The sequence below is a fragment of the Takifugu flavidus genome, chromosome 1 (assembly GCF_003711565.1).
Source record: "Takifugu flavidus isolate HTHZ2018 chromosome 1, ASM371156v2, whole genome shotgun sequence".
Classification (NCBI taxonomy): Eukaryota; Metazoa; Chordata; class Actinopteri; order Tetraodontiformes; family Tetraodontidae; genus Takifugu; species Takifugu flavidus.
The window spans coordinates 3,789,320-3,802,529 of record NC_079520.1 but is presented as its reverse complement, the minus strand read 5'-3'; the positions used below and the strand labels follow the sequence as shown (position 1 = coordinate 3,802,529).

Sequence of the window (13,210 nt, the reverse complement as noted above, 5' to 3'; positions counted from 1 at the left end):
TACCGACAGTCTGACGGTGTCGTGACTCTGTCTCACGCTTTCCGTTTCACGGCTGACATTTCGCCAATCGTCCACGGTCATGAAATCACAGCTTTCTAAACCTGTTGGAGTCAGCAGTAACCATTGTTCAGCAAAAATCTGCATTCTCAGTGTCCATTCGGCCATTTGTCAGGTCGGTCCGGAGCCCCCACAGAGGGGCTCTGCGTGCATCGACTGCCGCTCCGAGTTATTGATCATGTCCTACTGGCTCGTACTGTGAAAAATCAGCATGAATTAGAAGCTCGGAATGTCACTCTGGAGGACAGCGGTTTCCCATCTCCACGGGTCTCCGCAGGAACTGGAACAAGGGTCATCTGATTTCAAGGGTGTGGGTTTTCAATGTTATGGAATTAAAAGTTTCTGTGAAAGTTCGTGTGGTCACTGCCTCTTAAAATGGCTGTGTACATAGGAGGTTACTTTACTTAAATTAACGGTCAGAATTTTCGGCATATACGCTTGCAGCCTCCTTGCGTTCTAACTCGTGACCAGTAGATGGCAGTGTTGTGTCTATTCCTGTTCTTTATTTATATATTTTCTCAGCGCAATGCTCAGCCATTTAGCTTAAGGAGCACAAAACCACATTTTATGACAATCTTATCTGTATTGAAACGGTGATGTGATATTTCTGAATCTATCTGCATTCATATTTAGGTTCTGTGAGGAAACCATCAGCTTTATTTGTTCAATATTGTTGAGTTGTATGTCTATGGTAGGGGAGCATATGAATATGAATAATTTAAGATATAGTTTGGATTTAAAGTGTAGGTTTTGCTTGTCTTTGTAATTTATTGCATAATTAAAAAATATATATTACACCTCATAGAAAATTGTGCCACCTGGGTTGATTTTTAATGATATCAAAACCATATAATATAGAGATAAATTAATTGCTTGATGAGATCAAATATTTGGTAGGAAATTATGTTTGCAGCTCTTTACCTATAGTTTAAAGGAAATTGATTTCTGATACAAATTCTGATACAGCATGCAAGAGGGTGTTTGTGGAGGTCTCAGCTGATAACTCATTACGATGTCTCGTTCTATCATGGTTCCAGCACAGCGTGTGTGTGAGTGTAGCTCCCCCCTAAAGCGTGTGTAGGTGGGACACTTTTGAAAGCGCCAGCAGCGCTTTCAGCTGGATCCCCCCAATTAAAATTGAAATCCACCATTTCTGTTCACAGATAAGTCTGGTTTACATTTATTATTGTCCCCAATTGCTCTTCCACAGAAAGGGTCATAATTGGATAAGGCCAATCACCCTGGAAATCTGTGTTAAATGAGACTATTTTAGTTTTAATTCAATAAAACACTTTTAGGAAGCTCCCTCCAAAATGAAGCTTGCTTTTTTTGAACTCCTCTATGTTAATCAGCGTGTCCACATGACTGCAATCATGCAGAATTAACATTAGTTGTATTTACAGTTGGGAAACTGGCAACTGGAAGGGAATGAGATGTTTCTGTGTCAGAGGTCATTCGTGGCTAGTGGTTGTTAGGAAAGTCGTGTTTTTGCTTCAGTGCCTGCTCGAATCTCCAGCTGACACTTCATTTATCAGCCCGAGATCACACAGTGACTGATACCATCATCACTATCAGCTGTAGCGGGCCATCCCTCAGCGTCACCAGCACACTCTTTTCAGGGCGAGTTCATCTTTCCAGCCAGAGCTGTTTGTTGTCAGATTGCTGGAAAGCTGAAGTGCAGCTCCCCCTTGCTCCTCCTGCAACGTCAGAAAGCTTCTTATTCACTTTGACTGCCGGAGCTCCAGGAATGTCACATGGATGCTTATTAGTGGTTCACTCTTCTCTGTTGTTTTGGCAGGATCACGTCAATGGTGAACGAGCCTCTTTTTCCACCTGCTTCTGAGTTGTTAATTGATATTTTTGCTTGTGAATCCCTTCACTTTTGCCATGTTTGTGATTGGATGATTCCTTTGCATCCTCCTTATCACCCCGACACATAAAAGGTATATTTTAGAACCAGCACTTTGCTGATTAAGATGGGAAAAGCTCAAGTTATAATTCCTTTATCTAAAATACTTAACAAAAAACAAGAGGAAAAAGTCATAGAATACTGCGGCACTGCAAAATACAAAATACAGTTTAATCATCGTTAAAGAGTCTGAACATGTGTGTTATCCCGGCTCAGTGAGTCGTTAATTACAATGCATATGCTGAATGTTTGCACAGTTAAACACAGCGTGTAATCACAATCCTGGAGTTTATCATTTGTCGTGTGTGTCAGTGGCGTTTGTCTCTAACTGTGATGATTCAGAATTACTTACTCATTTGTGTAAACATCTATTTTTTTTACATCTTATACTCTATTAAATATATCAATATTGCTCATGTGGCAATGCGATTTTGCAACCTTTGACTAATGCATTTTTAAGTACAACTGGGATAAATGTCTTTTAGTGTGTGTCACCAACGACCCGACTGCTTTATGACCCAGCTATCAGTGTTGTTGCCCCTAAGAGTGCTGCGATTGTCCAAACAGAAATGGTGCAAGTTTGGTTTTATTCATGTTCAGCCAGTGTGCAGCCTGGTTATTAATAGAGCTTTGCAGTGAAACGGTAGATTTCCATCTCTATAATAATGGGACCAAACCTTGGGCAGTTAACAGCCTGTTATTGCCACAGGAAGTCAAGGCTGGCAGAGGTAATGCTTAACAACCTTAGTCACCAAACCTCCAGTGAGGGGATGGGAGAACATTGATGAGGACTCACCAAGTAGAGGGTAACAAGAGGAACATTGGCTCAGCTTTTAAACACATTCTGGCTTGATGCCCAGTTGGTACCATGGGCAGTGATCAATCCCCGTGCTGTTAGGTAGTGTATTATTGAAGAAATAAATAAAACACATTCTGCCCGCGCCTCTAATGCCATAGCAAATTTGAAAGAGAATAAATGTCACAGTGATAGATTCAAGGTGAAGCGCTACTGTTTCCCTGCAGACACACAACCCTGAATGCGGTTTTATTATGTTTTATGCAGATGCACTGGTAAGACTGTGGGTAATAAATCAAGCAGTTGCTCATAAGAGGCCATATTAGCAACATAATCTGTAAAATGCCCCACTCGCTGTATGAAAGTCTTACAGCCCTTGTTCAAAAGACCTTTTTGAATAGGTTTGTGGTCACAGACAGCCCAAGTAACCACATTCATCAGGCCATATTTAGAGATAAATTGTGATACTTAAACCAAATACCGCTGTTTTTGTTTTTTTAAGGAGCATTTTGCCTTTCAGTCAAAGGAGAAACAAGAACCAACTCATTGGGATGAGGTAAGATGTAACCTCTGTTGAATTGGGATTGTGAAATGAGGAAACACCTTGGATTTGAGCTCTGACCAGCAAGGCATTATCCAGATATTGCCCCACACACATCCTGCACCAAGCCCAGCTGTAGCCTGACAACACCTCTCAACTATTACAGAATGCATAAAGTTCCAATAGGCAATATGTACAAACTATAATTCACAATCATAACTGTGGAATACAGTTTGCATTTCATTTGAAATTCATTTGCAGGAATTAATTCTGAGTTTGAGTTTATTGCAGAACTTTTGACGCACCCTGGACAGTAAGCTCTATATATTTTACTGTAGACTGTTGGGTAAAGGCGAGTGGAAGAAATATGGTTTCATATTCACCACTTGTTGTTCTGTGACATTTAGAAAAGAAAAAAGTGTCAGGGATAGGTCAGACTGTGGGTAAATCATGGTTGAGACAAGGGAATAGGATGAGCAGAAAGGTCCCCATCGGCCTCATCACACTGTTGCTGCACTTCTAAACTCGAGGAGTGAAGTGAATTCTAATCTGATCATTTCTCTTGATCTGGACGGAATCCTCGGATTGTTTTTGCTTTTGCATTCGTAATGCACAAATGCTATGAAAAACCATGAGATGCCCGCCCTTGGATAATTATTGATTCTTAGATAGAGCCATTCTGCTTTGCATTTATGCAAATGTTGGTCTCTTGGTCTAATGGAATATTAGATTAAAATTTACTCTAATCAGGGTCACATCAGAGTTTCTGCAAGTTTGTCATACCAACTTTTCACGAAGACATCTCGGACTAAAATTCCCTGATCAAAGTGAACCTGTATTTGCAGGAGCAAACCAAATGGGATGACAGACCTGTCTTCTCTCAATTAGTGGCCACAGTTTGATAGTGATGGAAGCCACAGACAGCAGACGCGTGGGATGAATGCTAAATTAGCTTGCAGCTTCGCACCGCTTCCCCCCACCTTCATCCCTGTCTCATCGGCTTCCACACATGTTCGCAGGGCGTGACCTCTTAAATGGTTTCCGAAGTCATTTTGTCAAACTCACAGCAGAGTGATGCTTGTTTGTGTTTTCCTGCTGATTTGTGCCCGATCGGGCCCCGTGGCGGCTCACTTGACTCATGGCCGATCATTACTGTTGTGCAGAATATGCTCCCCCCACAGAGTCGCAGCCTCGCTCTGCCAAGTAAGTCATCAAATCCAATTAAAATAAAAGGCTTGTGGAAAACACAAGATGACAAAAAGGTGTCAGGATGTAATATTACGCTGTTGCAGGGCAGCATTAATGAAGTATATGCAGTAATTCAGGTACTTTGGTCTTACATTGCTAATCATGACAATCAGTTGGGAGAGAAGCAGCGACCCAAAGTTGGGTTCAAAACAATTAACTAGGGCAGGGATGGGGAACCCCCGGCCTCCGGCCGTATACGGCCTCCGAGACCATTTCTACCGGCCCGCAACGCAATAAGATTTTTATATGTTATATGTGCACTTATATAGTGGGACCGTTTGCTAAACTCCGCGAGCTGCGAGTAGCAGCGGTAGCGTATTTTTGCCCTTCGTATCCTGAAATTTCTTTCGTAACAAGAGGAAATATTTTCCCGTTTTCTGAGATAAAACAGACGGTTATGTTATGTCCGAGTCAAGGTCAGGGTCAGTGAACACAGCATGTGATGTACGTAGTGGGCTGGACTGATTGACACGGACGAAAAATGTATAGCGAAACACGCTAAACTCGACGAGTTGAAAGGACAGATGAGTTTGGATAAAATTAACGCTCTTTGTCGACGTTTGGAGGCTCAACAAGCAGCGTTCACACGACCATGTACCGACAGAGAGAATATTACGCGTGCAAGTTTTGTGATGAGTGAATTAATAGCCACGAAGCTGAAACCTCACGACGAAGGAGAGTTCGTGAACGTGCCTCGAAGCCGCCGCTGAGGCGCTCGCGCCGGACAAAGCAAAATTGTTTCAAAGCGTGAATTTTTTTTCGTGAATAACTATTGAACTAAGACATATATTGTTATGATTCCAGTGGCTAACGGTATGTTTTTATGGTCAAGGAATCTAAATATGTAGTCAAAGTATATGTGGGACTAATATTTATGGTGGAAATCACAATATGCCAGGAATTGTTGCGCTTGGCGGAGGTCTGCGCTCTCCGAGTGCTTTCTAGTTGTTATTATTGTCTTTATCGTTCTTTCTTTTCATTTATTTTCTTGATTATCTTGTTGTATTTTTTGTTTTTGTGAGTAGAGGCCTCGAACAGGCCCCTTACGAGTCTCTTGCCTCAACTCTGCACCTCTTTTTTTTATTGTTTTGTATGATCATGAAAACATATTTTACTTGTTTGTCATTTTATTCTATTTTTTTGGTGATTTTATATGCATGTGTGCTAAATAAATAATTCAAACTCAAATGCAGCAATCATGAGACTTAGTAACACAGTGGTTATAGACTTTTTTTGTCTTTTTTTGCATCCCTAGGTATGTGTTCATAATAGTATGGCCCTCGGAGGACTTTATAAAAATTGAAATGGCCCTCGATATGAAAAAGGTCCCCACCCCTGAACTAGGGCATCGGGACCTTTTTGAATGCAATGATGATTTAAAAAATGACAAATTCAATGAATAAATAAAGCCAGGACTTTGAGGGGGCAGAAACAATAAATATGCGTGAGCACTGCTGCAGGCTGAGCTGAAAGTTTGAGCAGAAGCTTGAAGAAACAGATCGTGGAAGCACAGAAGTCAACTGACAGTTGGACCAAAATCCTCAAATTAACCCTTCGCTCCTCAGATGCTCTGCAGCTGACACTGAAAGAAACACGCAAAGGAAAAGTGTGGTGGACACTTGATGTAAATCAGTAATGAGCGTCTTGATTGCACTTACAGAGCGCTCCTTTGATCTCTGCCTCCAACCGAACAAAAACCTCCTTGACACTCTGACAGGGTCAGTTCCACATTGTCCCTGCTCTCACATTCACCTGTGCGTCTGTAGCTACTGAAGGACCCAAACCTCATTATAATTAGAGAAAATGTACAACCAGAAATGGCTTCAAGGCTAGCTAATTTTGTGTAAAATCTGTGGTGGAGCTGCAAGTTTTAATGTCTCCTTTGGTTCTGAGCATTAAAATGTCCCCCTGTTTCTTGAGCAAACACTACATGATGTCAGGGAGGCAGAATTTGACGTGTTGGATATGGCCTATAATTGCAGCGGTGCAGCAGGGGGCTGCTGCTCTGTGCCAAACCGCGGTCTTACAGCAGCGGTACGGAACGATCTCTGCCTTTAAACCCAGTCGTGTCTCCGCTTTGATTGTGCCAATGTTTGATATTTAGGCAACAGGAAAGCACAAGCCTGTCAACCAAAGCTTCCAGCTTTCAGAAGTTTAACAAAAGATGTTGTTCTTTAAAGCTTTTTCCAACCGGTGTTTATGCTCTCGGTTCCATCAAAGACACAGCAGCTTCACTTCCTTGATGTCTCCATAGTGTCGGTGACTTATAAAGTCAACTGCTGTGGCAAAGCTGCACCTGGAAAGAAATAGGTTCAGCAGTAAACACGCTTTGTCCTGTTTGGTCCTCACGCTATGATGTCACATAGTACATTTTACTGGGGTTTTCATTTCATGAAAATCAAATATTCTTGACAAATAAATGCAACAGATTTTTAACTTTATGAACAAAATTAAGGCAGATTTTTGTTGCTGTCAATTCAGCATTTTGACCTCAGAAGGTCAAGTAATAAGAATCCAGATACTATAGTATATATAAATATTAGGTTGCTTTATGATCCATGTCCCTTGGCTTTGATCCATGGAGAATCGAAGGTCAAAGTCCCTCTGGAATCCAGACATCACCAAATGTAATCACATGTGTCTTGGTGGATTATTAATAGTTACTAAAAATGTCATTCATCTGTTCATAACACACTTATTTTGCTAACAGTCAAACGCTGCCTGTCACGTAACCTCCCTTGGTGGAGATAAAGAGGATTTTCCTCCAGCAGGTGTCCAGGTGACTGGAGTTGTACTGACAACTGTTTTTAAAAACTTGACATTTCAGGATGTGATATTCCAACCATGCAAAACGCAGACTTGGCCAGACTTTTGTTCTCTCTTAAAATTAAGTAGGAGGCTTCAGATTATTTGCATTTCCACCCCACCACAGACTTTCGGTGCTTGGTGAGCTCATGGCTCCAAAAAAACCAATGAGAAGAAGGAAGCAAACTGTTGCAACAACTGTTGCAGTTTGAGGCTTTAAAACACGTGTCTAGCTGCTCCAGCACTTCCAGAGAAATCACTGGCTGCCTGTCCGAGGCTTTTCTCATTAATTCAAGAAGTGGTCCTGCTGTGGCGTAAAACAAACCACTCTTGATGCTTCTTTTGTTTCTTCTTGAGTGTCATTCATTTCAACAGGCGGCCCTCAGTGGTTTGCAGATGACGTTTTTTTTTAATCCCATTGAGACACCCTGAATGCATCACCGTCAGTCTGTTGCTAAATTGGCAGGAGTTATGTGTGTTTTCCTGGTATTGTGTAGCTCTGCAGTTGGGAGGCTTCAGCACTATCTCCTCCGTGCAGGCGCGAATGGCTGTTTGTGTGCGTTAGATGTTTGCCAAGGCTGAAATAAATACTTGTATTTCCCAGGCACATATTTATTTTCTTCTGCACTATCAGCCTCTAAGATGCTTCTCTTTAAAAATAATTTGTCCCGGCTTGTTTGAGACACGAGACACACAAATTCAAAAACTAGTGTGTTACTGTCAATTTTTTAAGATAATACGTGCTGCAAAAACAGAAATGGCTGGATCAGTGGGTATCGGGTTAAAGTTGGTAATTTGGTGGAGTTTAAGATTTATTTCTGACTATTTAATAAAAAAAGCAAAAACATTTTAAGTATTTTTTTAGCCTAAAGTGGGCCACTTTTGGTTTGGAGCCTTCTTTGTTACATAGATCAAGTATTCTTGTAATATTAGTTCTGGTAACATTACTTGTACGCTGGCTGCATGAACTGACAGCAGCCAGACTGGCATCTTTGCTTCACTTTTGCTCATTCAATTAACCTTTTCATTTTTGTAAATGTTGAAATCTGTGGACAGTGTTCATCAAAATGCCTCCTCTGTCAGGTCATTATTCGATTTAATCAAATCTGAGTGGGAACTGCAAATAATTCACACTCGGGGGGGCAAAAGTGACCTTGTACACCTGATCCTGTCACCCAGACTGAAATAAATTACTGCCTGTTGCGCGTTATACGTTTACGGGACAGAGAGTAACACAAACTAGCCCAATTTTCACTCCTCACTTTTTGTCTGTACACCAACTCCAGAGGAAAATCTACCTATTAAAGCACTAAATGCTTCGTGGCATTCACCAGCTGCTCTCTAACTTGGTCGGCTGTCTGGTGCTGGGTAGTTAATGGGTCGTGGGTTCTTTACGATTTTTTTCTGCAAGAACAGCTGCCTGCTGCAGCTGCGGATGATGCAGGAGAGGACAGTTTGACCAAAACAGTAAAGTTTGGGCCGGTAAAGACTGACTTTCTGTGAACGTGTTTGCTTGGTGGAGCTGCAAATGCAGTTCAAATGTATTAATTTTATAGGAGTTGTCCACAGTTGCGTGTTTTGAATGTACCTCTTTGATTATGGCCAGCATAACTCATGCAATTATCTCTCTCGAGTCAGCCCACCAGCGTGCTCATGCTCTTTCATGATAAGCAGTATGGGGGGGGAAAAAGATGGAAAAAGAATTGAAGCTAGTGAGGAAATCTAGTGTGTAATTGGTGCACTAGCCACCGTCCTGTTTAGCGCTCTGTGCAGGGGCTGAGATAAAAACCCGGACGGTGACTCTGAAACTGCTGAAGTAAGCTTGGCTGGATAGACCCTTGGTGGCACACTGCCACACTGACTGAGACCATTCTTCATTGAAAATCATCAAATGAAATTTGCTGCTGAATTATGCATGGCGCACCTCATTTATCTCGGGCAAAAATGTAGAGGTATATCCCTGAAAACCCCCAAAGGTGGATACAGAAATGTTATTGAATGTCAGGCTCGTTGGAATAGAGATCATATTGGACTTGTGTTAACCACTGTCGGTCCCTGGTCTGGGTCAGGGGGTGGATACTGAAGCTTGTGTAGCATCAGGTAAACACTCCAGACAGGCCATCCCTCTCTTCCTTATTCCATCATCATCGTAGTTAAGCAACCATCTGTTATGCTGCCAACGGCACCGTGGTCTTTTTCATACAACCACGACAGCTCAGTATTGACCTGTGAGCAATGTGGTGAAGTACGACCAATCAGGAGATTGGCCTTAAGGTTTCTCTCTATCTTTGTGTTGGTGGGAATTCGATATGTGGAATTAAAGTGGATCCTTCAGAACCAGTTCTCACCTGCACATGTGCAAACTGCTGTCTGCACTTCCATCAAACCACCATCCAGCTCAAGACCTGACTGAACCTGAAAATGTCCAGCAGGGTTAGCATCAATTACCTTCAGGCTGTGAAAGCTCTTCCCTTCCCTCCTCCTCGCTCAGCTCTTCATTGTGAATCTGGGTCGAGTGCATCCCTCATTTTCCTTTCTCCTGTGAGGGAAGGTGCTGAGAAGCAGGTTGTGAGAACTACTTTGTTTATCTCATTATGTTATTGCAGTCCTGCCACACTTAAAATCCACATGCGAGGCTCCTTTAACGATTGGTTCCGGATCGTGTTAATGACAAAACATCATCAGACAGAATACAGGGCAGAGCCTGGTCAACTCACAGGCTTTAAAGTGAAAAGGTTTCTGTCAGTTGTAATGGCCAGGCCTTGAATTGTGCTCCAAAGTTGTTGGACCAGCAGGATTTACTGCCTTGAATAGCTCCAGCCAAATAATGCACAGCCAAGCCGCAAACACCATAATAAAGGAGCTGGACTGAATTTTCAATAAGTGGTTAATTCAAACTCCATCCCTCAATAAGAACAATATAAATCATCAAACTTTGTCAAAACAGTCATATTTCAAACAGACAGTGTCCTGGCACCTAGAGATCTAACTAACATCAGGTAGAACAACGTGGATGATGTGCGCCAGACGTTCAAATCAAGTGTCAAAAATCGTTAAAAACGGAAAGAAAATTGATCACTAAATTCAAGAATTCAGGTTCAAATGCAAAGCAAATTCTCTCCTCTTGCACGTTTTATTCTCAGCCCGCATGAGCCCTGGCACTCTGAGTCACTTTAGATTCATGTTTGTCCTCTCGCAACAATTGGCGTCTTTAATATTCCTCCTGTAGCTCTCAATCCAGGCGCTTTACAACGCAGCTTATCCCCACACAACAAAGACTCTTTCGGGCTTCTGTCGTCTGCACAAAGCTCCTACTTCTGTTTCCATCGCCACGTCGACCTTTAAAGCTGATGTCTTTGTCATTTCCCTCAGTGGATCGGGCTGGTGCCCCCCCCCCCCCCCCCCCCCCCCCCCCCCCCCCCCCCGCCCTCCGCGTTGTGCCGTGCTCGGCTGTTTCAGCACCGATTGCGTCTCCCTCATCTGTCACACCTCCCTCAGGAGTGGCAGTGATGGATGCTGCATCACTTTCCCCGCCCACCCCACCGACAACAACAGCACCGGCTTCCCTCGTCTAGTCTGCGAATAAATTAACTACTCTTCCTCCGCAACTCTGGGAGTTTGCGAATCTCAGGGGTTGGATTTAATGATCTAAGTCATTCTTAATCATTTTTCAAAGATTGATTTGAAGACAGGAGGTTTCTCCATGCCTGCATGTCTAATCGGTTTGGTAACACAACCTGTTTCTTCTTCCTATTGTACACAGTTGCTCCTCGGCTCTCCCGGTAGTTTGCTCTCACATTTTTCTTTCCCCACTTTCACAGGCCAATGTGATAAGTGACGGTGTAGCTGGAGCACAGAAAAGAGCGATTATTGTGGAGTGTTTCAGTCACCGATCAGATGTTTCACGTGTATGGTGCAGCTGAGCTCAGGTGGTGAACCGGACCATCGATATGATGGTTTGGGAGAAACTGGAGACGTTACATAACCTGAAAACCAAGGAGCTGAAATGTGTTTTGCATAAGACGAGACATTAGTTTGCAAAAACAGCAACTTCTTTAAAATCTGGTTTCAGAAAACCTAATTTCACCAACAGCATCAACCAGCTTCCCGCAGTTAAAGTTCTTCCTGCTGGATTACTGCTGCATGCTTGGGTTCTGATTGGCTGTTGCTTGCTGCTCCACTTGGCTGAAGTTGTCTGACTACTGATGCTAAAAATGACCTAAATATACTTCATGTCAGTTTGGTAGAAATGTGCATGTTACATCAATAACACACTGCTGACAAGATAACTTTAATCATTACTCTTCCATCAACATCACACTTCTATTGGAGCTATCATGATTAAACTTTGGATGCTCCTTCCTGCGTTGGTCTTGATCTGAAAATGTGCACATATAATGATGAAACAAAGGCAGCGCACCTTGTTCCTCTTCAAAGTAAACAACATCCCATGTAAAGTAAGTGGACGCGTCACGTCCTCTCACTGCTGCTCATTATTTCATTAAAAAGTGCAGAAAAGCAAAGACTTCAGAGCTAAAGTCAGTGGATAACTGGTGATTTTTGTGTTTTGAAACCATTCATGTCTTTATTTAGCCTGAGGATCAGGTTCTGCCTGAAAGAGGTCTCCTGATAACGCCGCATTAGCATAAGCGCTTTGACTCTTATGGGCTGTTGTTGTGTTTGTTATTCTAAATGTGTCAGCTTGTTGCTTATGCTAATGGTTTGGATCATTTTTCAGCACTTAATTGTAATTTCTGTTTCACAGACTATTAAAACCGGGTCCACTTAGTCCTCAGCCCAGAATCCATCAGGCAAAGTCCAATTTTGATTTTTATTTTGGGCAGAACCTGGGGTTTCTGGAGAATATGAACTCAGTGGAATCCAGCAGGTTTCTTTCACATCCCTGAACAGCATCTTGTGTTTGATGAGTCTGTCTCTTTAGGCCTGCTTTGAAATTCAGAGACCCATTTTCAGTAATGAGGCATTGAACTACTTTGTGAGGAAATATTTCAAGTATTTAAATATTGATGAAATTCCACATTAAAGGAGGGCATCATCCCAAGCCTTTTGGATCCTTAAAAAAACTGTTAACTTTAAAAGACACTTTATATTTGTCCTGTAATTTTATTTAATTTAGCCAAACAAAAATAGCTGTATCACAAAAGAGCAGAAGTTGAAATCCAGAGGGGTTTTTTAAGGATATTTTTGTCTTTGTTCTTTGCCTAATTTCCATTCAGAGAAGCTGATAAAATTCCAATTCTGCAGATCAGAGCTTGTTTTATTTTGTGCAACTGAATTCCTGAATCTCCGTCCTGTACAATGGAGGTGGCTGCGACAGATTATGGGATTTTGTGCCGTGGGAGGTCGGCTCTTACTCAGTCCCACATACTGTAATTGGACAAATGTCGCTTGTTCAGACACAGGATGGGTAGAAACAGGGAGGATGCACAACCTGGAGTTCAACGAGCCTCAAAGTAACCAGGATTACACCGAAGGAGCCGAAGGGGATTTGCCTGATTTCCCCATTAGATGGGACACATCAGTAGACCTAAAAGTTCTTTTATTTCTTCATAATACGATGAGGTTTAAGATGATTACACAAATTGGGTTTATGCAAAATATAAACATGGTCTATACAATAAAACCTGTTTATTTAAGGGGGTTTACAGTTGAGCATTTTAAAGCACCAATAAAATGTTAATACAACCACGCCTGCACACATCTAATTATTTTAGTCAGTGACCATCAAAGTATAATTTACCCCATTAAGGCAGGGGAGCATACTGTATTTATCATCATTTCTCAAAGGATTCTTCTCACCGTGTATATAACTGTAGGCTCCTGCTGCTTGTGG

At 42.1% G+C, this 13,210-nt stretch overlaps 1 protein-coding gene and 1 long non-coding RNA gene across 13 annotated transcripts in view; both read left to right on the top strand.

The window, feature by feature from the left end:
* gulp1a (GULP PTB domain containing engulfment adaptor 1a) overlaps window positions 1-13,210 on the top strand; it is a 52,164-nt gene that overhangs the window by 738 nt on the left and 38,216 nt on the right. The window lies entirely within an intron of this gene.
* On the top strand, window positions 4,749-5,763 carry LOC130524395 (uncharacterized). The gene is made up of 2 exons (XR_008950137.1): window positions 4,749-4,967; window positions 5,590-5,763. It is a non-coding gene; the product is annotated as an uncharacterized LOC130524395 (long non-coding RNA).